The sequence below is a fragment of the Rattus norvegicus genome, chromosome 14, assembly GCF_021556685.1.
Source record: "Rattus norvegicus strain SHRSP/BbbUtx chromosome 14, alternate assembly SHRSP_T2T, whole genome shotgun sequence".
Taxonomy (NCBI): Eukaryota; Metazoa; Chordata; class Mammalia; order Rodentia; family Muridae; genus Rattus; species Rattus norvegicus.
Window position 1 is genome coordinate 31,390,373 of NC_141547.1, and position 27,987 is coordinate 31,418,359.

The 27,987-nt window shown below is 45.8% G+C and overlaps 1 long non-coding RNA gene across 1 annotated transcript; it reads right to left on the reverse strand.

The window, feature by feature from the left end:
• Positions 1-6,788: 6,788 nt before the first annotated feature.
• On the reverse strand, positions 6,789-27,736 carry LOC102551595 (uncharacterized). Its single transcript, XR_015637374.1, has 6 exons — positions 27,647-27,736; positions 24,678-24,840; positions 16,186-16,306; positions 15,281-15,453; positions 9,446-9,703; positions 6,789-7,807 (listed from the first exon to the last, which is right to left on the reverse strand). It is a non-coding gene; the product is annotated as an uncharacterized LOC102551595 (long non-coding RNA).
• Between the last annotated feature and the right edge of the window lie 251 nt (positions 27,737-27,987).

Below are 27,987 nucleotides of genomic sequence, written 5' to 3' on the forward strand. Positions count from 1 at the left end.
AGTTCTACATCTCGTTCTGAAGGCAAACAAGAGAAGACTGGTGTCCAGGCAGCTAAGGGGAGAGTCTCAAAGCCCACCCCCACAGTGACTTCCTTCAACAAGGCCACACCCACTCCTGATAGTGCCACTCCCTGGGCCAAGCATATTCACCCCACCACAACCATCAGTTACAGGATGGGCGAGTCTGGGGTCATTCAGTTTCCTTGTTCTCAGCTGTTTATCCTCAGGCCCACCAGTTACTCCTAGAGCGAGAAAGCAGTGCCTGTCTTTGAGTGACCACACGACTGGCTTTAATCTACGTTGATGGGAGAAGCAGAGGTAGGTCTTGGTGGACCATGTCGTTCTTCTCCAGGGCTATCTAGTCATTCTGCTGGAGACGGCGCTGGGGCAGTAGGGTGTCTGTAGCGTAAAATAACACGGTGTATGTTTCACAAAGACGCAGGAGTTCAAAGGCTCCCAACACAAAGGCGTGATAAATGTTTAAGGAGATGATGTGCCAGCCGCTCCCATCCCATCACCACACATGATACACAAGTTATCACCTTCTACCCCACTAATGTCGGCAACTGAGGTTTCTGTTGTGAGATGTGTAACGAATGAATCTTTCTTTCCTCTCCTTTAAAAGAGTTAATGGTTGACTTATGTAGCCCAGGTTAGCTTCCAGCTTCTCTCTTAGTCTCCTACATGCGGGCTTGATGAATCTTTTTTTTTTTTTTTTTTTTTTTTACTGTGTAACAATCAGCTTTAGATGAATCTTTTAATATCTTCTCTGTGAGCTGTCTTTTTGTAGCTTTTACCTAAGAGGCAATTACTTTGATCCCTATCTGCAGTTCCCGTCCCTTCCCCTCCCTTCTTGGCATCCTTAGCTGTTCCTAACTGCCAGGAACCCATTAATGAGAGGCCCTTCATTGGCAGAGTCTGAGCTTCTTTTTTTTTTGTCTTAGGTGGCAGCTGTTGGGCTCTGTAGTAGCATCTGTGGGTTTAGGGCGCTTGGCGAAGTGGCAGCTCTAAGTAGGGCAGGGTGCTGGGCCGTGTTTATCACCAGGCAGAAGAACACGATGAACACACTGGACCAAATACTGGCAGGGGTGGTCCAGGCTTCGACAAGCCTGAGGGGTTTTTGTTGTTGTTTTGTTTTTGTCCCCTCCCCCTGACCCTCGAGCCCCCCACCCCCCTCCGAGCTGAGGACCAAACCTAGGGCCTACCACTGAGCTAAATCCTCAATCCCCTGAGTTTTATATAGTGGAGTTTCCTTCCCCTTTAAGAAACAGAGTTCTAAAGGGGAGCTAGAAAGAAAGAAACAGAGCCAGACATGGCAACGTAATCAGAGTAGAGTGCAAGTTCAAAGCCAGCCTAGACCACATAGTGAGGTTCTGTTTCTGTGGAGTTATTCTTTTTTTCATCTATTTGGATGTTTTGTCTGTCTGTATGTCTGCACACCAGGAGCATGCTTGGTAGATGCCCTTGGAGGCCAGAAGAGGCATCAGATCTTCTGAAACTTGGGTGCCATCACAGCTGAGCTATGATGGGGCTGTTGAACCAGGGTGTCTTACCTGCTGTCTATCTCTCCAGCTCTCCTAGATCTTATCGATGCCGGGTACTGAATCTAGAATCTTATGTACAGAAAGCACTTTACCACAAAACTATATCCCATTTCTCCAGGGTGATACCCTAGCTTAAAAAAAAAAAAAAAAAAGGAAAGAAAGAGGGAAATGAAAGTAGGTACGTCTGATTGCTTGAAGAAAAAAAGTTATTCTAATGTTCAAATGTACAAATGCTGGCCAGGAGTGGTGGCTGGGATTAAGATTCCAGGTCTCAGAAGGCAGAGGTAGGGTGAGTCAAGGCCAGTTTGGTTTACAAAGTGAGTTCCAGGCCAGTCAGAGTCACATATCCATGTTCGGTTTAAAGAACAAAACAAACCAAACAAACCAAAATAAATAAGAGTAATAGCAAGGATAAAACAATTACCAACTTTTTAAAAACACTATTTTGTACTCATTCACTATCCTGCTAACTATTTTTAGAAATCCTGAGAGTTAATAATTCTAAAAAAAATATACGAAATTCAGTCTTAAGTTGTACAAAAAAAAAAAAAACACAAAAAACCAAAAACCAAAAAAAAAAAAAAAAAAAAACCACCAAACCAAAAAACCAAAAACAAAAACAAAAAAGACTTAAAATCGCTTTTTGTATTGGATGTGTCATAAAGTCACAACTACATTATTACGTTGGTTTTTCCACATTTCCTTGCTTCTTCTTCAGCTGTGTGTCTTCCTCTGAGGCAATGCCCTGTCTTCCTTCCTTCCTTCCTTCCTTCCTTCCTTCCTTCTTTCCTTCCTTCCTTCCTTCTTTCTTTCTCTCTTCCTTCCTTCCTTCCTTCCTTCCTTCCTTTCTTTCTTTCATTCATTTATTTATTGTATATAAGTACACTGTCGCTGTCTTCAGACACACCAGAAGAGGGCATCAGATCTCATTACAGATGGTTGTGAGCCACCATGTGGTTGCTGGGAATTGAACTCAGGACCTCTGGAAGAGCAGTCAGTGCTCTTAACCCCTGAGCCATCTCTCCAGCCCAAATTGCCCTTCTGGCCGGTTCGAGGAGCGACATCCTATGCCTGTTATCGACCAATCTGTCATGTTAAGAGCTTGCATAGTCTAACCCGATGCAGAGAACTTGACCCTGCACCCACAGCCAAGCTAGCTGTTTGGAACATTGCAACAGGGTCATGGGGTGCAGCTGAGGGTCTATCACATTCATTCTGTGAATTTCCTATCAAAAAATAAATGCAATCATCATGTTACTATAATGTTATTAGTGGAATGTGAAGGATGAGTAGAACTTTCTAAGATTAGCTTTCAGCACTGTCCTTTCAAATCCTGTTTCTCCCAGACCAAGTCCGTACTGTACTGCAGTTCTGGTCCTCCCTTTGTCCTGTACCTTCACGATCTGACGCTGGTTGCCTTGGTTTGTAAGGTTCCTGGATGCCTGGTGCTAACCTAACCAGACACAGTAGTGACTTGGAGACACAAGCATTTCAGCCACTCAGTCCATTCTCAACCTATCCCTGTCCCCCCTTCTCCTTACCCAGAATGCCCGTTTCTGATTCATCACTACTCAACAGATAGACAGTCAAAAGAGTGATCACCAAGTGCTGTCGATGCGTATCTCATTTTCCAAATTGTATCCCAGGAGACAGCAGTAGGACCACCTCATTAGGGCTTCTAAGAGTACTAGATGAGGCATGGACAAGTAACTCTCATCTGTTTTAGCTTCTGCTCAGTCATCCACACACATGCTCCTAAAAAACAGTGTACTGTCCTCAAACACCCAACAGTCAAAACTTTCACCGGCATTATCATATTTGACCTTAAGAGCAGCCTGCATGTCACCAAAGCAGATACCAAAATTTGGGGAAAGCAAAACAATTTGTTCCAAGCCAGAGAAAACTCCCGGCTTTAAAAATTGAGGCCTTCTGAGTTTAGTATCCAACCTGTCTCCATCCTGCATCTCCAGGAAAGAATAAGAGAACCGCTTGCAAAATAAGGTCTCAATACGTACCATGGAAAGAAGGGAAGAAATGGACCAGGAGCCGGGACTGAGTTAAGGGGCAAGGATGAGAATCCTTCAGTGAGGTAGGAGGGGCCGGAATCCAGCCCTGCCTGCCGGGATACATTTGCATCTCTTGTAGCAGTTCCTCTTTTCTTTTCCATTGTAAAAGGTGGTAACTGTACAGGACCTGAGGTCTGTGTTCTCATAAAAGTTTGTTTTTCTGGGTTACAGTTGGGCAGTGAGCTGGGTTTTCATCTGTAGGTGGAGTTTGGGCAATGGAGAGTTATGGGTGAGCCTTAATTAGGTTAATTGAGGCTTTGGCAAAAGGAGGAAAATGTGCCTGGTAGATTTCTTTAGAGCCTGGTAGATATTCTCCCAGTTGAAACCTGCTACTTTCCACGTTTCGTGGGAGGAGACAGAAAAGGAAGTCTGGATTTTAACTCAAAGGTCCCCCGGCCTGATCTTTGCTGCAGATGTGAAGGAGGCGAGGGGAGCTCTCAGGTTTCTCTTCTGTGCTGTAGTAACCCCCAGCTCCAGTTCAGCAAACAGACAAGGGGCTGGATGCTCTGAGGTGTCTATCCCTGTCTATCCTGAGAAGGGATTATTATTTTATCAAGCAGATAAAACATTTTATTAGCATGTACTCATCGCACAAAATAATGGGTCTCAAAGAAAACAGACAAGAACGTAGTTGCTCTTTCTTATGTTTGTTCTACTTTTATCGCCATCTTAAGGGTTTGACTTAATTTCTGACATTTATTATTATGTACTAATTACACACAATAATGAGTTTTATGGCATTTCCCTATGTACGCTCTGTACTTCGATCAGGTTCACCCCCCACTTATTGCTCTGTCTTGTCCTATCACACTTCTGTAGATCTATGAAGATAATAGGATTGTGAAGGTTCCTGTTTGACAGTTAAGTAAGACCACTTCTGTGAGGGGTTTCTTCTTCAGGCCAAGCTGCAGAAGGTCCGTCTCAGATGTCAGAGGGGTTTCCTAGAGCTTGGTACCTTTCTCTGCTTTCTTACGTCTGGCAGCATGGGAAGAGTAAATGAAGAAAGACTTGAGTCTCTCCTCCAGTGTGCCATCATGGTGAGGGACTAGGTATTCCCACAGCTCGAGAAACCACCTGTTTCCCAAGCTGTGCCCCTCCCTCTGGTTGGTCAGGACAAGCTTCTGGAGCTTGCTGGGGCTTGCTTCTTTTATAATGGAGGCACTGTTCAAGCTGGATGGGCAGAGCCTTGGGTGGATTGCAGCCAGGAACATCCAATGGCAACAAACAGCAAGTTTAGGAGAGATACACGTGGGAAAACATCAGTTTAATGTGAGCAGCCAACCCAGGCCTGGGATGTCAACTTCGAATGAAATCTCAAACATTTGAGAGCCAATTGGAGGAGACCGAGGAAGTTCCATCCACACTGGAGAAGGTGTACTTCCCACTGGAGCCCTCTCCAATGGGTTTTAGTTCCCTGGAGCATTGCCAGGAAGAACTTGCCTGCTTTGACCACAAGAAAATCCAGGTAGACAGGGAGTGAAGGTGCTTCCCCAATTCCCAGCACTTGGAAGTTGAGGTTGGCAGATAAGGACTTCTAGGCCAGCCTGGACTACAAAATGGGACCCCATCTTAAAAGAACAGAACAAAATGAGAAAGCGTCAAGTCAGGAAGGGAAGGAGGACTGAAGATGGCAAACCAACAGACAAGGATCAAAGATTATCGTGTCACCTAATTCTGAAAGGTGATGAGCTCAGCATGTCCAAAGGAGGATGGCCTAAAGCCCTCAGCTCTTGCCCCAAGTCCTCACGTTGCCAAGTGACCTTGGACCAGCCACCTCAGTTTGAAACTCACACTCTATTTTCATGAAATATAAGACTTTAGTCATGGTGGCCAGGGAGAGGCGAGATGTTCAGCAGGCAAAGTACTTGTCAGCAAACCTGATGACCTGCATTCAATTCCTGGTACCCACACAGCAGATGGAGAGAAGTGACTTCTGCAAGTTGTCTTCTGATGTCCACACATGTTCCTGGTGTGCGCTCACACTCACATACACAAACAAACAAACAAATGTAACACAGTTTTCAAAGAGAAGGTCGTACTACAAAGTCCAGTCTGAAATCAAACTTGGAAGCATCCTGCTTCAGCCCCAAACGGCTGGAATTATAGGCACGCACCACCACGTGTGGCTCCCGGTTCAACTTTTTTATTGTTTTTTTTTGGGGGAAGGGGTCAGGGTCTTTTCGTGTAGTCCTGGCTGGCCTGGACCTCACTATGTAGACCAGGCTGGTCTTGAACTCAGAGAGACTCTGCGTCTATGCTGGGACTAAAAGCATGCACCACCACACCCAACTCTGTTTAACTTCTTGAGGAGCCGCACACCATTTCTCCAGTGTCTACACCAGATCATATTTTATCAGCAACGCACAAGGACTCCAATGAGATAGTGAACTTCTGTTAGCAAGAGGCTCTGTTCTGTAAGGGGCACCGTCCAAGAAGCTGAATTTTGAACACAAATAAGAACGCTGGTCCTGGGCTAGAGAGATGGCTCAGTGGTTAAGAACACTGACTGCTCTTCCAGATGTCCTGAGTTCAAATCCCAGCAACCACATGGTGACTCACAACCATCTGTAATGGAATCCTCTCCTTGTGTGTTGAAGACAGCGACAGTGTACTCATAAAATAAATAATAAAAATATGTTTAAAAGAACGCTGGTCCTTAGGGGGCGCTAATCCCAGTCACGTGGGAGAACGGATACCCAACTAGCATCTGGGGGGACAAAATGAAAGTGGGATGAGGTCTTTGGCAAGCTGATGAGGTCCTTCTCTAAGTCAGTATTGTTGGGGTAGAAATCTCGGCCCGCATCCGGACAAAGCACACCAAACCAACATGGTTCCATGTGGAGAGGTTTAATGAGAGAAGAAGAATAGAAGGGGGGAGGATATGTAAAGGCCGGCCATGAGCACATGGAGAGAAGTGACAGGGACAAAGAGGGCATTAGAGCAGAAAAGAGTAAGAGAGAATGAGGAGGGGCAAGCAGCCCCCTTTATAGACAGACATACCTGACTGTTGCCAGGCAACTGTGGAGCGGAGCATACCTGGCTATTGCCAGGTAGCTGTAGGGGTGGAGCTTAGACAGACTACTAACAAGTATCATACGAGCCTCTATCATTCTAGTCTGTCCACCGGGTTGAGCATGTGGTAGGCTCAAGGCAGGCTTACTGGCCTACACTTTGCCTCTTCTGTCTTATGAACGCTCACAGCAGAGCATGAGGCTTACATCAGAGTATCAGGCAGAGGAAGTATGAAGGGTGCCTGTAAGTCACATGAACAAGCTGACCCTGCCTCTGCCTACAGGTTCTTTCGGCCTTTGAGGATTGCATGGTAGAGGAATGTTGCAGGGATGCAGGGGCGCTCACTCTGTGCACATGTGCAGTATGACACAGCTTCTGCCCTCGGGCTCTTTCAGCCTGAGTGTGTTGCGAATGGAGGAATGCAGGGGAGATTACCCCATTCACGTACGAAATCTCCAGCCGCGGAGGAGGAGAAGGAGATTGCTTACGTCATATGTACCTTCACCTACAGTCTCCCTATGGGAACAAGAAAGGGAGCTAAACCTCTCCCTTGATCAGAAAGGAAGCCCATTGGGAGGGCAGAGTCTGTGGATCTCAGAGTGTTCTCAAGTCACAAACCCTAGGATCAAGTGCTAGGTTCACCATTTGCTAACGGAGGGGAGAATACATGGGCTCCTTGGGCTTCCGTGTTCCATCTGTACAATAAGGGCAGTGGTAGAAACTATACTGAGAATGAAATGAGCTCGTGACGCTAAGATGCTTAATCCAGGTCCTGGTACGGTTAGCAATCTCGAGGCATCAGCAGCTGCTCTTTCTGGAATAATTCTGGAAGTGTTCACGCCACATCGGTCTCGGTCATCTCTATCCCCAGCCTCTAGCCGAGTGCCTGGCTCCTAGAAGGAGTTGATTATATTTTTCAACATGGATTATGTAACTGTCTTTCCTGTTGGCGATGCCCTGTGCCACACACTCTCTCATGGTGATGGGTGACAAAGATGAGAAACATGAAGCCAGGCTGGTTGAAGGCGTTCCTCGCTAGGTAACACCCAGAGACGGCATGCTCAAGAGCTCGATGAAACTCAAGCTGTGGAATGTAGTTGACCATGACTCTCTCAGTCAAGAGCCTCTCCCATGCTTTGCTCTTGCCTTCTCTCTCCACAAAGGAATGTGTCTTACACCATTTCTCTGTATTCCAGAAAAACATGTGAAGTGATGGGGGAGGAATGGGAGAGTTAGACTACGAGGTCACAGTTAGAGGCAGGAGGCTCTGGGGTATGACTGCATAGCATGTAGATCACACATGGTCTGTGTAAAGCAAGAAGGATTTATCCTAAGTAAGAAGGATTTGGGATCATTTCTCACGAAGAAATGATAAAGTTATAGAATAGACGTCTTTAACTTGATTTAACCATTGTACAACATACACATGTATTTCATGGTAGTCATGGATATACTTAATTTTATGTTTTGTAAAAATCTGTTGAAAATTTTAAAAAAAGAAAGAAAAAGCAGTAAAATAGCTTATATCATACACCACCACATTGATCAAATAAGGGAAAAGTTTAAAAGAAAACAGAAAGGATATAAAATGACAAATTAGGATGCGAGCGACATTCACCTTGAAAAGTTCATTTTAGAACAACAACTGTTTCTTGGCTGTTGAATGTTACAAGTTCAAGGTTCTTTGCTGGACAAGAGAAATTCAAAGCTGAGCGAGAAGACACCTCTGTTCTCAAGGATCCTATTTTTTAAGTAAATGAGTGGTTGGTGGCTATTCCAGTGCAGGAAAAACATTGCCCAAAGAGAATAAACGGATGGGACGCTATACCGTCTGCCCTCATCGGAGGAGTGAGGGCGGGGTGGCGTGTGCATGCGTGCATTTCGTGCATTGCATACTTTGTGTGCATGCGTTGCGTTGCGTGCGTGCGTGCGTGCGTGCGTGCGTGCGTGTGTGTGTGTGTGTGTGTGTGTGTGTGTGTGTGTGGTGTCATGTGGGCTTGGGATTTAGCAGGCAAGCAGAAGGAAATGGGAGATTTGGGAGGCAGAGGAAGAACTGAAGTAGGCGTGAAGGGGTAGAAAAGAAGCGGCGAGTGCTCGGTGGGCAGTGAGTCTCCAGTTTGAGATGGGGCTGTGTTGAGTAGGACAGTGTGTGGTCAGGCTGGTAGTTATACAACCACCATGGCAGAGGTGCAGGTATGCTAGAGACGGACCCTTGTGCCGCTCACTTCATCTCTCAGAACTGAGGAAACGGACTCCAAGGGCTTGGAATTGATTTCTTAAGAGTCTCCCTGGCAGTGGTGGTAGGCGTTGGGGGTGGGGCCATCTAGATGGGGTGCTTGTCTTTCAGGAAAAGGTTTGTCACCCAGGAAGAGTTTTCGCCTGTATGATGACTGAAACCACTTTGCAGGGTCAATGATAAGTGGGACCACACCCTGACCAGGAGTGCCTAGTCCTGCTGACCTCTTCACACTCTTACCCTGTAATAAACCTCAAGTCACTGAATCTGTTTCTCCTTCCAGGCAGCCACACGGAACAAATCTCTTCTCTGTTTCTCACTATTTAATTTGCATCTCTTTAATTGGCATACTGAAGATGGACGCCAAAGGCTAGTGTGTAAGGGCTACCAAGGTCCAGATTTGACCCTTAAAGCTTGATGACAGTTTGGATGATACAGGGCTAATGGGCGTGTGAAAAGGACTGTGGTGCAAGAGCAGAAGCGGGGGACAAACGAAAGGGACAGTTGAAAACGGCAGGGTTTATAAAGAGGATGCTGGGTGTAGGAAATAGACAGGAAGCCTGAGAAGAGGCTCTGCTCACACTTACCGTGGGACTTAGAAGATGGCTCTAGGCTGGGAGGCCAGGGAGGGCCCTAAGATGGCGGCTGGGAATACAGACCCAGGAGCATCCTTGCTGGTCACTGGTGCTCCCGTGCTCAACTCTAACTCACTGTCTCAGAATAAAGACCTGCATGAGGCAGGGAAGGACGGGAAAGGTGTCAGCCACACCCGGTCCTCAGCTCGGAGGCAGGCACTGTCCTTAGCAACCTTGAGCATACTGGGATGTAGCACCTAGGTCAGGACTCTGTCAGGAATATGATAGAGAAAGATCAGTAACTCTGTATCAATTTTCCTTCCTCTCCTCCACACTCCACTCCCCACCCCCACCAACACAGAGGGTTTCTCTGTTCATCCTCCCCCTCTCTTCAACTCGTCAGAGAGGGTTTTGGCTTCGCTACTTCCGTGTTTTCCTACTGAGACAGAGGTAGGAAGGAAAGGGCAAAATTCCTGATTAGAGGCCATCAAAGTGGCTCATGGGTAAAAGCACTTGCCAGTAAGTTTAGCAACCTGAGTTCAATCCCTGGAACCTTCATAAGGTTGTCCTCTGGACCTTCATTTGTATGCTGTGGCTTGTAAATGCCCCCACACATCATATGCACATCACACACATAACACACACTCATACACACTCACTTACTCATACACTCACACACTCATACACACACACATACACTCACACACTCATACACACATACTCATATACTCACACACGCATACACACACACTCATACACACTCTCATACACACTCACACACACACACAGACATACATACATGATGGTAATAACCACTAAAATATCTCTCTTAATTGTTTGGGGGAAATTCCAGGATTAGTTTTTGTTTCTTACACTCAGGCAAAGAGCTAAACAGTAAGTTGAGAGTGAGTCCAGAAGACAAAGTCAACCCATACAATAGGAGCCAAGAAGGGACTTAGAAGAAAAACTATCCCGAGCTAGGTTTAGGGCATATTCGTAAAGGAAGGTGAGCAGTTGAAGGGCTCTGAGATCTGAAATGTGTTGCTGTGGTGTGGCCGGAGAATGGTTACCACCTCTGGACCTCACACTTTTACATGAGCCTTCCTCAACGAATATGGGCTGTACTTGTCTACAAGTCAGATTCTCCAGTGATGATAGGGTGTCACTTCATGATTAAGTGACAAAGGCTATGGTCTCAGTCCTGTTAGCAGACTCTCCCTGTCTGTCTCTGTCTCTCTTTCTCTCTGTCTCTGTCTCTCTTTGTGTCTCTCTGTCTCTGTCTCTCCATCTCCCCCCAACCCCCCTCTCTCTACTGGCCATGCTAGAAAAGATCACATGCCAAGGCACTAAAGATAGCTTGTGGCCAGTGCCTCATACAGCACCACAGGCCTCAGTGAGGAACTGAGTCTTTCCAACAACCACTTGGTAGAAGGGGATCCTGCCTGCTCCAGTTCTGTGTCTATGGCTGTGATAAAGGCCACAACACAATTGTTTCAGTTGCTGTTCTATTGCTGTGATGAGGAATCTTAACCAGGGAAATTTGTAGAAGAAAACATGTAATTTAAAGCTTACCGTTCCAGAAGGTTAATTCGTGCCCCTCACGTTAGAAAGCATGGTAGCAGAAAGGCATGGTGCTAGAGCAGTAGCTGAGAGTTTACATTTTATCCACAAAATGGAGGCAAAGAAAGGAGAGGGAGGAGAGGGAGGGAGAGGGAAAGATACTAGGCCCAGCACAGGAAAACCTCAAAAGCTCACCCCCTGTGACACACACATCTAAACAGGCCACACCTCTTAATTCCTCCCAAAACATTTCTACCAACTAGGCAATAAAACATTTAAATATCTGAGACTATGGGGATGGACCATTCTTATTCAAACCACCTCAAGAACTGAAGGCATCTGTGGCTGGAGGGTTGTTTTATCTCACTGTTCCAGGTAATACCTCATCACTGAGGGCGGCAGGGCAGGGAGACCAGGAAGATGCTCATGGTTGGCTTGCTCAAACTGCTTTCTTAGACAGCCCAGAACCACCTGCCCATGGTTTGGTATTGCCCTGGTGGGCTGGGCCCGCCTATATTGAAGAATTAATCAGGAAATGGTCACTACAGACTTGCCTACAGGGCAGTCTGATGGAGGCATTTTCTCAATTGAGGTTTTCACTTCCTAAAGTCCCTATCTTTTTGTCACCTTGATGAAAAGCTAACTAGCACAATCCACTCCTTGTCGACCCACACACAAACACATCACTATCAAACCATCACCTTTCCTTATTACTTCCAAGACCTCATTTTAATATCACATAGAGAAATATAACTTTAAAGGTGCATTGTTTTAAGCCAATAACTAGAAGGATGTTGTCCCCCTAGCACAACCAAGAGCCCTACTTGAGAATGTGAGAGCTGAGTGAGGGCAGAGGACCTTAGGACATGGAGGTGGCAAGGGCTGCACTTGAGAGCCACTATGGAAGGGACCTCCTCCAGTTGGCACTGTGCAAACCCCAGGTCTGTGTGGGGAGGATGGTGACTCAGGCAGAGGCTGCCCTAGTTCTTCCTGTCCCAGTGTGGGTTGGCCTGGAACACTCAGTTCTCCTTGTGTCACTGACCTCCTCACAGCACGTGAATGTGGACCTTCTGGAAATGCCTGCTTATCTTTGTGATGCTTGTCTGTTTATTCATTCACGTAACAACTGGGAGCTGGACACTTGTGTGTACGAGTTGTGCATTTCTTAGGAATGCGTAGAGCTAGAAGTGTTTTAGATTTATTAGCCTATGCATTTTAGAATATTTGCGCAGCCAAAGAGATGTTTAAGGGTTGGAATTCAAGTCTACATGTGCTGCCTATTAACTTCACATACTCTGTACAGACAGTCTAAAGGTAATTTTATGTAATATGTTTTAGTAATTTGTACAGGAAAGTTGTTGTGCTATCTTGTGCTGAAAAAGGTTCCAGGTTTTGGAACATTTGGGACTTCAGATTTTTCAAATTAAGCATGCTCAATCTGTAGTGTGTAGATATGCCACTAATTAGAAATGGCCCCCACACCCTTTATTTTGGCTTTGCTGTTATCTTTTCCATTGTTCCTCTAACTTCTCAACTGAGGTAACTTTCACTACACATTCTTTAAGGACTCATGTTCTTCAAGGCATAGGCCTTGTTCCTCTGAGTGATTTTAGGCTTAGTGACCTCTTTGTCACCACCAATGATGTGAAATCCCCATGTATATATAGCTCAGAATGCACTGGATTCTTGGCCATACCTCCGCCTGCCTGCCCATGTGTCTCTTATAACGCTCCGGACACTCAAGTTACCAACCACCAAGAGGAAACTCGTTTTCTTCGCTCCTTCTCTCCTGCCTTTCCAAACCGTTTTTCGTCACCCCTACTATATCCGGGTTATAGGCTGTTATTTCAGGAAGGAGTCTTGATGGCTGCCTTAAAACTTAAGATCTTCTTACCTCAACCTCCCATGTGCTGAGTCCATGGGGACAGACAACCATAATCTGCTCTCCTGAGAAACAATACCATCATCTGCCTGGATGGAATGTGGCTGACTTCCACTGGCTTCCCTCTTGGCCTTCCCCAACGTCCTTCTGTCTCGCCGAGTGTTATAGGCTGGCTCTCTGGGTGCCTGTCCATGCTCTCTGTGACCTTGAATCTGACTTTCCAGTCATAGCATTCACTTTTCTGCACCAACCTCACCAGTTAACCTCAGGTGGTGTTTCTCGAGGATGATGGATGTAGCCCTGGCTTTCACTGCCCAGAGGAAAGCGTCCATACTGGTAAATGCCTAGCCCTTCGAGAAAGGCCCTGGCTCCATCCATCCCAGCCTCTCTACCTACTTGTGCTTGCAAATGCTTGCTCTGACAACATGATCTTTAGTTGTCACATGATCTTTAGTTTTTCCTGCTATGCTCTGGCTTTTCACTTTGGCTTGGAACTTGACCTTGTAACCAGGTGAACTCTAAGTCAAACTATAAGACTTTGCCTAAGCATTTTGTAGGCCTACTCAGAACTGGTGTCTCTCATGTCCTTTGTTTTACCATCATTATAGAAAGAATATGGACTCCATGGAGGCATATTCCTGTGACTCCAGTGTTTGCTTGTTGAGACAATGCCTTATTTTGCAGATACGGTGACCTAGAATCCATTATGTATCTAGGCTGGCTTTGAACTTGTGGTAGTCCTTCTGCCTCAGCCTCTTGAGTGTTGGAATTACAGGCGTAAGTCACCATGCTGGGCTGAGACTTTTTAATCTTTAGTTCCAGTGATTATCCATTACCGTGCATGCAAAGAAAGTTCACTGAAGGAGTAAGTGAATGGGTAAATACATGACGAGACAAACAGTGCAAGGTCGAGTCTATATAAACAGAATAAATCAAGAGCTCTAGGAGACCAGAGTCCAGTTGCTTTTCTCCTCTCTCAAGGTCAGACTTACACTCATTGCTTTTATCTACGTTGAGGACTGGAGATTTCGCTTGGTCGGTAAAGTGCTTGCCTAGCATGTGTGAAACCCTGGGTTCCATCCCAGCTCTCCATCTTCCCGACTATAGTCATTTCAACACGAGATGTCCCCACAGGCTCGAGCATGTGTGCACCTGGTCCCCCAGCTGCTGCTGCTGTTTAGGGAACCCTTTAGAAAAAGAGCCTCACTAGAGGAACTAGGTCACTGGGGAAAGACTTGGAGGTTTTACAGCCTGACCCTACTTCCTGTCTACTCTCTCTGTTTCCTGTCCCACTAAGATATGGAGTCCCATCTGCTCATCCCTCAGTCAAGCACCGTGGTGCTTGCTGCCCCTTGGTTTGCTTTCCCCTCTGTGATGGACTATCCCCTCCACTACGATCCAAAATAAAGCTTTCCTCTTAAGTTCCTTTTGGTATCTATTTTGTCACAGCATTGAGCACGATCACTGCACCCCAGAAACGCCAACACTTCTTTGCTTATGCTGCTAGCGTCCTTGCTAGTTCACCTCTCACTGCATTGTTAGTCAAACACATGAATAAAAACAAATGAAAATTGGACTTGGATCCACTGATTATATAGATAAAAAAGGGACAGTACGTAGTTGAACGGCATCTCCCTTGTCTTGGCTACTTTTTTATCGCTGTGATAAAACACAATGACCAGGGCGATGTATCAAACCAAGTGATTAATTTGGCTTATGATTTTAGAGGATTAAAGTCTAGGGTGGCAGAGTAAAGAAACAGCTGAGAGCTCACATCTTGACCTAGAACCATGAGGCAGATTGAGTACCACCAACTAGGGACCAAGTATTCAAATATGGAGTGAGGAGTCCCACCTGCTCATCCCTCAGCCAAGCACCGTGGTGCTTGCTGCCCCTTGATTTGCTTTCCCCTCTGTGATGGACTATCCCCTCCACTATGATTCAAAATAAAGCTTTCCTCTTAAGTTCCAAGCCCAATGGGAGCTATCATCATTCAAATTCACGTCTGTCAGAAAATTACCATGACCTTATTTGGAGCCAGGATTTATCTTAGTTTGTTTGAGTTCTTAAGACCCATGACTTGATAATTTACAAATAAAGTAATTTTTATAATCATACACCTGTCAGACTTTATGTCTGCTAAAGGCCTGCTGCTTATGGATAGAACATCTAAACCCCCACATAATGGATGAAGTGCAAAAGGAGGGACAAATAAATACTTTGTCCTCACGTAGTAAGAAAGAAGACCAAATCCCATCTATGAAATCCATACTCCCTTTTACTGGGTATAAAGATGTCACCATTCTCTTTTGACTTCACTTTCTGGTAATTCTAAGTGTTTCCCCGTCAGCAATGTGTGATTTGGAGCTCTTTTGAGAATTATTCTGTCTTCCCCATGTCCTTACCAGGCGTCAGTGGAGCATCCCATTGGATAGTTGGCGTTCTGTGGATGTTTTCCACTGCCTGTGGCTTCCACAGAGGGTAGTGTGTGTGGAAGCTTTGTTCTGGAGCTTCCTGTTGCCCCTTTGTCCCTCATTTAGGCCGGCATTTGTTTCATTGTTTCTGGAACAGGATGACACTGCAGAATTTGGGTGACAAAGAAGTTTTAGCCTAATGATCCCTGGCCCACTGACAAACACAATGAATTGGGAGAGAGAATACAAGTCAGGCAAATCTCTCAGCCAGGATGAGTAAAAAGCATTTTCGTGGTATCTGGGGCACAAGGCTGGCCAGAGGTGAGTAGGCCACACTGGTCAGCCTTTGGTCATTCCCTCCAACTTCTGTGGGTGTCTCCTGCTGATGCATTTCACTCACACATCTGTCATGGGTGGTCTCCACCGAGACTGTCTGCCTTTCCTAGAGACAGCCAGTAGAAAAGATGTGAGTGTGAAAAAGCAGAGGCTTACCCCCTTGTCTCCACCAGCCCCAGAACTACTACCCAAGGAGGAGACAGAGGCCCTTGTGGCAGCTATACGAAGTTCAGTCTTTCTGTCCATGACAGCTATTGTTCTTGAGGGTCTCCTCACTTCTCACTCCCACTGACACACCGCCCCCCACAAACATCCATCTCCTGAAGGTTCTATCCCTCCTCGGAAGACAACCACAGAATGGGAGGGGCCTACTTAGGCCTCCAGAGATCCCCAAGGCTCAGCCTTGTACAGGAAAGTTGAAGGAAAATGGTGTGTGGTCAACATGGACAGAGACAGCTTGGTTGGCCCCCAGGTTGCTCACAGCCCGGAGCTTCTGTCAGAAGCCTGCAGTGTGGTTAGAACCATCTATGTGGTCAGGGAAGTTGGACAGTGAACCTGACCTTAGGGCTGGGAGAAAGAGCCTGCAGCTATGTCCCAAGTGAACTTTAAAGTAGGGTAAAGGTGCTCCACCATGATGAAGACGATCTCATGGTGACTTTGAGCATCCATCTTCAACCCTCCCTGCAAAGTCAAGAAAAGGAAATTGAGTGGCAATGGAGACAAAAATCTCAGTAAAACATCCTGTCCTCATTCACTCTGAAATCACAACATGGTTGTGGTGCACAAGCCAATGATGAAAACAAAGCCAAATAAAAAAAGCGATGGATTGAAGAAAATGTTCCGCAGATGTGAGATAAAAATTAGCAAAGGTAACATAAGAAAAATCCACACAAAGAAAACCACAGACCCCAAATGAGAAACCAGTAAAAGGCAGAAATGGAAGTCATAAAAATGCAAATACCTCAATAGAATAAATATGTAAAAGATGTTTCTTCTTCACAAATAATTAGAAGTACAGAATTTTGGAGAGATCACAGCCAGATTTAAGTTCTCAGTCCTCCTACCATGGCTTTCGGGAGCTTGGATTATAGGCACGCACCCCCATACCTGACCCACACAGCCACCACCCGTGTCTCTTGCTGGATTTGAAACTTGTTTGACAAAGATAGGGTTTTGATGTCCCACAAGGGTGTGGTCACCTCTTTCTTTGTGCTGCTGTCAAGTCAGTAAGAAGGAGATTTCTCGATGTCAGTCACCTAGAGGGCAGAACCCATCTTAGACGTGAAGTAGAAACTCAGGCCTGGAACGGAGCCTCAACCTGTACAGTCATGGGTTCACACAAACGATTCTACCTGTGTATGCTCGGATAAGGCTGCCCAAGTCAAATAAGGTAGAAAAGAGCGATTACTGGATATTCATGTAGCGATTGTACCGCCCACTTGCCAAGCATGACTTCCCTTGCTAAGTGGAGCTGAATGACCTGGAGAAGTAAGGAGAACAATGAGCTGCCCTTCACAGCTAGCTCACATGTATGCTTCTGCGAAGGCTTGTTTCCCTCCACCTTGTGGTTTTAGAGCAGTGGTTCTCAACCTTCCTGGTGCTGCCACCCGTTAATACGGTTCCTCAGGTTGTGGTGACAATTATTTTCGCTGCTGCTTCTTAACTGTCATTTTGCCACTGTTGGGAATCACAGTGTAAACATCTGATATGTAACCCCTGTGACCCACAGGTTGAGAACCTCCGTTTTAGCACGTACCCTGAGAACGCAAACTAGACTTGATACTGAGGCCTTTTAGGAGTCCTACCGGCTCCAGTCAACCAGGGGATACACAGCAACATAGCAAGTTGCTGTCTCAGAACTGAAAGTAAGAGGTGTTAGGGGTCCAGCTCAGCTCAGTGGCAGAGCGGTCGCCGAACATGGATGTTTAATTGTTAGAAAATTAACTTTTTATAGAGAAAAAAATGTAAAGCAACACTAAAAATCATTGTTCGCCCAGCATGTGGGGCGGATGGCTGATTTCCACTTGAGATCTAGAGTCACCTGGAAAAGGTGTGGGGTTGTCTAGATGAGATGGGCCTGCCAGGCCTGCCCTGGGTTTTCCTGGTCGGTTATTGAGGTTGCCTGGGCTGAGTGTCTCCCAACACAGATTACTACTGTGCACTACACTTTTTCCTGGCAGTGGATACCACAAGGCTGGAAGCTTCAGCTCCTGCCACCTTGACATCCTGACCGCCTGTGAGCCAGGAGACATCTTTCTTAAGTTGCTTTTGTTAGGGTAATTCATCACAGCAACAGAAAAAATCAACAGAGCTAAACCTGTTTTAAACGTATTCGTATCCAGGGTTGATGGGAGTTTGAAACGCTGTATTAGCTTTCAGGGGAAACGTAATCCCATATAGGGGTTAAATAGTCACATCTTTTGCCCCACTGTTGATATGCAAATATCAGAAACACCGTTAAAAATCAGTGATAATTTACACACTTCATACTCCAGAGTCATTTTTCTTAAGGGTGCTAGAGGTCAAGCCCGGGGCCTTGCTCATGTTACATAGCACTCTGCCATTGACCTACGTCACCCGCACTCTGTGTAGTTTTCTGTTAGTGGAACAAACTGCAGTTAGCCAGTACCGGTCACTATAGGAAGGGTTAGATAAGACATGCCCACAGGTGAAATCTTCTTTCTTGAAACTGCTGAAGATTTCAGTGGTGGGCCGAGATAGCTCCCAGAGACACAGATGTTTGAACTCCAGCTCCCAGTTGATGGTGCTGTCTCGGTAGGTTTGAGCTGGAGGAAGTATGGCCCTAGATGATTTGGTGAGAACCAGGTTCAATAAAAGACTCTCTCAAAAAACCATGTGGGGAAGATAAAGACACCTAACATCACCTCTGACCTTTACACACCCTCACGTGCTCATACACATATGTGCACACAAACGTCACATACACTCAAACACATGCACATACATGTGCATACACACATACGATCATACACATATGTGTACACACACTCAGACACACTCTCATGTACATATGTACACACACTCAAACACACATTCACACACATGTGCATATACTCACACACCTGTGCACACAATCACACATGCTCATACACATATGTACACACACACTCAAACACACTCTCACACATATGTGCACACACATGAACACACAATCACATACATGCACACACTTTTATTTTAAAGGTACTAATCACATGCTGAGATTTGAACTTACTCTATTAGGGATTCAGTGCTCAGGGGCAGGATTGGGTCCCTTTCTGTCAGTACCACCACCATCCCTGCTCATTACCCATGGCAACATCAGCAGTGTCCTGGTTTGCCTCCCAGATAGCACCATGGAGTCCCAGGGAACTGGGACTCAGAGAAGTGAGTGTCCAGGCCAGCTCCGCACAGCTAAAAATAGCAAGGATGGACGTGAGCCTGAGGGTTTCCAAGCTGACTCCAGTTTTCCTGACCCCTTCCATACTTGCTGTTTCTACTTTCCTCTCCACTAGGAATTGAAGTCTATATTTTTAGCTTAAACTTTTTATCTAAGTGATTTATTTATTTTTATTTTATTCATATGAATTTTTGCCTGCAGGTATGTGTACCATGTTCATGCCTGGTGGCCTCAGATGCTTTGGTAAAGAGGACTTTGGATCCCCTGTAACTGGAATTACAGATAGCTGGGAACTGCCATGTGGGTGCTGGGAATGAGCCAGGACCCTCTGCAGGGCAGCCAGTGTTCATCGCTGAGCCACCTCTCCAGCTCAGTCCTAAGTTTTTTACTCTACAGTAATTTTAAGCCTACACAAAGCCTGCAGGGAGAATGAGGACTCTGAGTGTCCCTTGATGTTGAGATCTGTCATGACCACGGTACATTAATCACGATTTAGAAATTACTATCATCCCCATTCACTATTGTCTTAGTCAGGGTTTCTATTCCTGCACAAACATCATGACCAAGAAGCAAGTTGGGGAGGAAAGGGTTTATTCAGCTTACACTTCCACATTGCTCTTCATCACCAAAGGAAGTCAGGACAGGAACTCACACAGGGTAGGAACCTGGAGGCAGGAGCTGATGCAGAGGCCATGGAGGAGTGCTGCTTATTGGCTTGCTTCCCCCTGGCTTGCTCAGCTTGCTTTCTTATAGAACCCCGGATTACCAGCCCAGGGATGGTACCACCCACAATGGGCCCTTCCACCCTTGATCACTGATTGAGAAAATGCCTTACAGCTGGATCTCATGGAGGCATTTCCTCAAGGGAGGCTCCTGTCTCTGTGATAACTCCAGCTTGTGTGAAGTTACAGTACAACTATACCCCAGGCCGTTCATATTTCACCACCTTTCTGTCAGTATCTTCCCCCCATCTCCCAGGGTCTGATCCAAGATACTCACAGTTCCCTTCTAAGTAACTAAAGACTTGGAGACAGGCTTTTTAACACCAGGGGGAACACTGCACAAGTTGGCCGTGGTTTTCTGAATCTGCTCAGAAACTTTTGCTTCTTCAATAACCTCTCACAAGAATACACAATCTCACTGTCTCTTCTAAGTAGGAGAAACAAGATTTTCTACAGTATAAAATATCACTGACTTTTAAATAGTGTCTTTGCTAAAATTTCCTCATTAAGAGGGAGAGAGAAAGGGAGAGAGTGAGAGAAGTAGATGAGAGAGAGAGAGGGAGAGAGAAAGGGAGAGAGTGAGAGAAGTAGATGAGAGAGAGAGAGAGAGAGAGAGAGAGAGAGAGAGAGAGAGAGAGAGAGAGAGAAAATCAGGTTGATCGGGTTGAGGGGCGACTTGAATAGAATATAATCTCTAGGCATCACTAAATCCAACGTGACAAAGACTAAGTCTCACCAGATCACCAAGCTGCAAAGGATTCAAACTTTCCTGGAGCTTCAGTGGAAACCACATTTAGCTTAATTCCTAGAAAAGAAAGCAGAGAGCCAGCCCACAGTCCACATCTGCCAGTTATCTAAGAGAACACACTGGCTCCCGGGGCTGCCTAACCCCCCAGGGAGAAGAAAAATGAAGCTTGCTCATAAATTAATGTTTCTGCAAGCAAACTAAAATTTACTGCTGTTCTTCAGGGAGTCCTGCCTTCAGTAATGCAGTGAGAAAGTCCTTCTTTACACATATACACACATGCACACACATGCACACACAACACACACACATACACTCACATGTATACACTCACACATACTCACACTCACATATATATGCTCTCACTCATATATACTCACCCCCTCACACACACTCACATACAAACACACATATGTTCACACATACATACACATACACACTCACATACAGACACACATATGTTCACACATACATACACATACACACTCACATACAGACACACATATGTTCACACATACATACACATACACACTCACATACAGATACATGCACACTCACATAAATCTCACGTACATACATACACTAAACACACACTCACACACTCACACACACATACATTCACACACATACACATACTCACATACAGATACACACACATAATTACACAATACCCAGACACACATGTTCTCTCACTCACACATATACATACAAGAATAAGTATAGACACCCACACATGAACACACATGCTTTGACAAAGAGCTGTTGCTTTACATTCTGCCCTTTTTTCTCTACCCTTCCTCCCTCCCTCCATCTGTCCCTCCTTCCTTCCTACCATGCAAACTTACTGAGCCTTTATGCGTGTTGCACGATTGTTAGGTGACATATCTGGAAATGAAGAACAGTGATTAAATGAAATGAAATATTAGTCATCTCCATCTTTCTGGGAAAACAGTCACAGAATGATGGTGAGGGGCAATATGATTTTAAACAAATAGTCAGGAAAGGTTCGGTAAGTAGCTGAGGCTGGGTTCGATGGTGCGCACCCATCATCCCAGTACTTGGAAGCCAGAGGCAGGGGGATGGAAAGTTTGAGGCCAGCCTGGGCCACAATAGAAAGATTCAATAAAAAAACAAAAAAGAAAGAAAGGAAGGAAGAAAAAAAGAAAGAAAACAGTAACAACAATAAAACTACGATGAAGCTACTGAGAGAGAAAGCCTTGTAGGCATGGGGGGGGGCAAGGAATTATGGGAGTGGGGCTGGAAGTTTGAGAGCTGCAATGGTCAGAGCCAATAGGCGGCAAAGACCAGCCCAGCAAATCCTGCGACTGGATCTCGTCCTTCTTTCAATATTTGTTTGCCACATATAGTTGCATTAACTTTGACGCTACATTAAAGTGCTATTTATTTTGACTCCTGATTGGAACTGATGTGACTTCCTCCTGGTGTGGTCTCCTGATGTGGTTGAGTGGGGCAGGTGTGAGGGAAGGGGAGGGTGGCTAGGAAACCACTGCGGAAGTCAGGGCAAGGAGGGACTGAAGGGAGCTGGATCTCAACTCTACAGCTAATGGGAAGTCATCGGAGTGCTGTATGTTTTCTGAAGCTGCCATAGTACAAGGCTGTGACTGACACAACGCAAACTTGCTGTCGTTCTGCAGACTGGTAGTCCAACATGGCCTCCCCGACAACGTGAAGCCATTGATGTGACTGCATCTCTCACTAGAAGATTCTTAACCAATTCCAAAGGCATCTAGGATGACACTTCCTGATACAGTGCAGAAAATTCTAATCTGATATGTGACGTCACTCACTCTCACTAGTGGCTTTATTAGAACATCTGTACTAAAGAAATGTAAGAAAATAAAACTCTTGATTGTTAAGGGGGAACTCGAGGAGAAGAAAATCTCCAGGAATTACTAAATATGATGTTTTGGAGGCTTTCTCAAGATCTTCTCAACAGGCTTCCAGAATCCGGCTGCTACTTGTTTGCCTTGCTAGTGACATTTGGGGACAGTGCTTAGAGGACTGAGGTTGCCTTCCCCTTGCTGTTGGCTTCCAACACTCTTCCCCCATATTCAAGGTCAGCATAGAGTGGCAAGTCTTTCCCACATCTGCTTCTGCAATCCACTTTCCTCCCTCGTGATGGCCGAGGGGTGGGGTTCGGATGCCACAGCGTGTATGGAAGTCAGAGGACAACTTCGTGAAATTGTTTCACTCTGTCCACCCTTACATGGCTTCTGCCTATTGAATTTGGGTCCCCAGGCTTGTGAGCTGTCTCCCTAGTCCCCTGAACTGCTTCTAAGGACCAGAACAGAGTGGGCCATTTAAATAAAGCAGGACAATCTCAAGTTAAAACTGGCCCCCAATGACCCCTACAAAGTTCCTTTGTTACCAGGGAAGGTAACACAGCCATGAGCTGCACGGATTAGGACTCAGGCATCTCTAGGGAACTGTCGTTCTGCCCACCACAAAGGGATTGAGCAATGGCAGATGGCTTGCACTCTACCTGACAACTGTTCACTCTGCTCAGCTGAAAACAGCTAGAGGCAGTGGATGGGACAGAGGGGACAGGAGAAGAAGCAGGGGACAAGTGAAGAGGCTCTAGCTATAATTTGGAGCAAAATGCAAAAGCCCCAGCCAAGGGCAGCTATAGAGGACAGAGTTGTGCTGATGCCACCGAGTGGTATGCATTAGCTCCACTAAATCACACTGTTACTCAAGCAGTAGTCTGGGGGTTACAATGAAGATGTTTTATGTGGGCGATTAAATCTCTAGTCGGGGTAGGAAGACAGATTAGTGGATGAATCACTTTTGGTTTAACGTGAGTGCAAGAGTTCGGATCCCTAGCATCTACACAGCCAGGCAGGTCCAGGTAAGGTATCCCAGCACTTGAGAAGCAGAGACAGGGGATTGCAAGAAAAAGCTGGAATGTTGAGCTCTGGGTTAAGCAAGAGACCCTACTTGAAATCTAGGCAGACTGCCCCCCACATCAACTTTGTACCTTCATATGAAAGCTCACGTAACGCAGGGACACTGCACACACATATCACTCCCACATGAACGCAGACGTGCATATATGCACGCACACACATGCACATGAAAAAGGATTCCCTAATCACATGCATTTTAGTTAAGGGAGCATCCTAGATCCAGGGCGAGTTTGAATCAACCAGTTGGACGGTCTTAAGAGCAGAGTGGAGGGTCCCTGGTCGGGAAGTTCATCCTGTAGGCACTCATGTTCCACATTTGCAGGGGCCTCACGGAGTGCAGACTCGGTGTTACATCAGGCAGTTCTCCATAATCTGGTAGCCCATGTCTGACGCCAATTCTGGTTCTCTGAATCTGATAGGTGCAGATCCCAAACTGATCTTGAACATGGTGTGGGCAGGATCACCTAGCAGGCTGAAAGTCATGTGAAGAGAAGAGCGGAGGGTTTGTTGCAAAGTCTCAGGATGGCTAACTTGTCTCCTTCCGAGGCTTCTAGAAATGGCTCTGACACAAAGGCCTTTGGGAGAGCAGGCTCAAGTGACAAGAGACCCTTCTCTCATTTGAGCCCCATTCAGAGGGGGACACCCACAGGCAGGAACATGTGTGCCAGCCCTGACCAGAGCAACAGTGAACAGTCACTGCTGTGTTTGACAGCATCCATCCAGAAACACTTGTGGTTTTCCATCACATTCTAGAATCCACAGGAGACCTGGAAGCTGACTCTTTCTCTTCTGTGATCTCCGCCTCCCCTGCTGGCCTGTGCTCTGTGGGAACTCATTAGCTGAACCCTGGACAAGGACAAGCAAGCAGGGCTGAAAAGAGACTTTATGAACAACTGTGGTCTGCTGTCTCCTTGTGAAGAAACCTGAACTAGAAAGCAGGGAGTTTGGCTTTGTTATTGTTATTCCTGGAAGGGATGTGTGTGTGTGTGTGTGTGTGTGTGTGTGTGTGTGTGTGTGTGTGTGTGTGTGTGTGTGTGTGTAGGGGGGTAATAACAGCATTTGTCACTTTTACTGCCTGGTTGTGATAGTAGTCCCTGCCCCCTTTCCAGGACTTCCATAACTTGGCTCAGAGTTGGCCCTTAGATTGGCAAACCAAAGTTGGCACTGAGCAACACATAAGAAGTAGAAAGAATTTTTTCATGACTTCAGCAGCTCCAACAGACTCTGAAGGGAGAGAGGTACCAGTCCTATTGCTTACCATCCAGTCCCAGAGCAGCAGGGTCCTTAGACCTGCATCTCAAGCCAGGTAGCCTGCACATCAGACTCACACAGGATATGGGATCTCCATCTTGGGAGAACAGCATTGATGCTTCAGCTCTGGCCTAGTCATTGCCAATGTCCATCGACGGTTCATCTTCACTCTGAGGGGAGCAGAAAAAGGGGGGTCTCATTCGGATGCTAAGAGATGACAAATTTCTAGAACCTTCTCTCTCTTCTGTCAATTCTAGCTTGGATGAGCAATTAGCAGTCAGAAGCAGACGACTCTACTCAGACAAGTTCCAGAAGGTGAGAGCCGGGTCCTTGATGCCAAAGGAACCTCAGACGATTCCTGCCGGGTCTGCGTTTCCTTCCCTTGCTTAGATAACAGCACATGGGTCCTTAGGAGCTTGCACATAAAAATAAATGAAAGATTTTTGTTTACCCTCATCTATCTTTAGCCCCATAGGAAAGAAAAAAACAAGCAAACAAAATAGGCCTGGGCAGTCTGGTTTGGAATAAAAACACAAGCGGTGTACACGATTTTTGTAAAAATTAACTTTGGCTAAAGCATTTCGGAAGTCAGCAGCATCTAAGCTTAGTCGGGCAGATTCATGGGTGAAAGCCTGTGTAGTTGACAAGCGTTTGCAGATGAGAAAAGAGAGAAGTCTCTGTAGTCCTAGTGAGAAGCCTTGGCTGACTCCATGACAGGCTTCAAACTGGCAGTTCAGGAGACTAGGCCTAAATCTCTTTTTCCAAGAACTGGACAATTCCAGGCTAGTTTAGGCCTCAGAAGCTTCCCTGCCATCTGGCCTGAGACAAGGACAATGGGGTCAGCAGCCATTTCCAGACTTCCTCAGCTACTTCCTCAGCGGCAGTTTCCAGACCTCCCCAGCAAGTTTCCAGCCCCCACACTTCAGTAATGGATGTCGGTAGAGATGGACCCAACAGATTAACATAGACGTCATCTACCCTGGAATTCCCTAACGTGCTTTAATTCAGGCCTGCAAGCTCTCTTGGTGACTCTCTATTCTGGTAACGGGAAACCGCAGCACGCTGGACTTCTACAGAATAAAACACTTTGTGGTTATATACTATTTAAGTCCGGGTATCATTCTTCAGTGAATCATGGACCCTTACACTAGGAAGGAGATATCCCAGCACAGTGTAAGGTATTGGAACAGAACAGAGTCTCCCAGAGAGGAGGGCCAGAAGAGACTCCTGGCTCCATGAAAAAACTAAAGATGGCAAGAACACAAGGCAGGAACTTGGACAGTATCAGAGCTGCGAGCTGTTCTGAAGGGTTTCTGCCCCTGGTTACTGACATAGCCTACAGGAGTTCTTCCACCTATGCCTTTGAGTAGAGGAGGTGTAGGATCTGCAGAACATCCAGAGCCTTGTTCTGGAACAAAAGCTCTAACCCACAGCTGTGTGGTGCTTGCAGTTATGTACCCACAGTAAACCACAGTCCAAAAGTATTAAATGGAAAACTCTAAAAATAAATAACCCATGGTCTTTAAATTGCAGCCTGTGTCGGGAACTCTGGTCCCATCAGCTCCCTCTGGCCCCTGCATGTGAACTGTTCCCTCAAGCAGTCTACCCCATCCCTGCACATTAGCCCTGGTTTCCTTCCCAGCCATTTCACTCTCAGGCCCGCTGTGGTGGCACAGTAATTTAGATCTACATTAAGTTTATGTTGTTGGTCTTGAGCTGGGCTTAATTTATGAATTAAACTTATTCTTATTGCACACCCATAGGAAAACACATAGTGTATACAGTGTAGTTCTTTCTACGCTTCTGCTATCCTATAGGGTTCTTGAAACTCCCATGAATAAGAGACCATGTCCATTTGGGGTATAGTGGTGCACACCTTTAATCCCAGCACAGGGAGGCACAGGTAGGTGGGTCTCTATGAGTTTGAGGCCAGCCTGGTCTACATAGTGAGTTCTAGGTCATGTAGCCAGAGCTACATAATTAGATCCTGTCTCAAAAAAAAATCATCAAATTCTGTTCATCAGACTTATTTTCTGATGACCCTGTAGTACATTATCAAGAGTCCAGACTGAATACACTTGTCTCACATTTCAGCTACTCCCAGGGATACTCAGCAAAGGAAAACATGGGTAGAAAGCATGGTAATAAACTGTCTTGCAGAAGGGTCTGTTTCTGGGCAGGAGGATGATAAAACTATAATGTATGTTTAGTGATTGTTGTGGTAGGGGAGACACTGTCCTTTGCATTTCGTAGGTACTAAGTTCTTTAACCTTACTCCTACTCAATGAACGAAGACGTCTATGCAAAGAGAAGTTACGTAATCTGCCCAAGGTCCATCGAGAGCCAGGTTTCAAATTCATACTTCCCAGCTGTGTACTCTTCCATGAACTAGAAATAATACTGTCTCCAACTTGTCCTCAACTAGGAAATGGGACAGGATCATGTCGGCAAAAGTGACGCAGGTTCGTTTTGATGTGGACAGCTTTGACCATAGACCAGAGAGCAATACAGTTCAGAACATGCATCAGGAAGGATTGGGGGTTGGAAGCTTCCTCTGGAAGGGACAGAAAAACAAACAGAAAGTGCTTATAAATAGGTACTTCTTTCCCACAGCAAAGACGGGGGCCTCACTATGCAGCCCTGGCTAACCTGGAACTCACTGTGTAGACCAGGATAGCCTCAAACTCATGGGGATCCACCAGTCCCCGTCTTGTGTTAACTATGGTACCCCTTTACAAACAAGATGGTCACAGGTCTTCCAGGAATCCTATGTCATCCTATCTCTCACTAGTGAGAGATTTTGCTATGAGTCACTTGACAGATTTTACAGGTCGATGAGACAAAAAGCAGGACTCCTATTTTTGACCTAGCTTTAGGAAACTCAAAACAAAACAAAAAAAAATCTATAAAACAACTTAAAACAAGGTCTAGAAGACAAAACCACCTGTACACCTCTAATCTGTAAGCTCCACTTACCTAAGGACAGATCCTGGAATGCTGGGGGCTGTTCCAGTAAGGTAACAGTATTTTCACTTCTGCAATCAAGCTTGGTTGCACCAACTGCCCAGTATGTGTGCTTGATCACATGTTGGCAGGAAGTACGTCAGGGTATATGCTGGGCTCTGATTGGACAAAGGTAGGAAGTATGCAGCCTCCTGGCTTTTGCTTTTATAAGTCCCTGACTGATGTAATGTGGCACCATATTCTGAAAATCCCGGGTACGGACCTGGCCTTACCCATGGTCTTGGCCAGTATTTATTTAATAAAGATTGCTTCAGATTTGGCTCAAAAACTGTGGTAGTACTTGTTCTTGACCC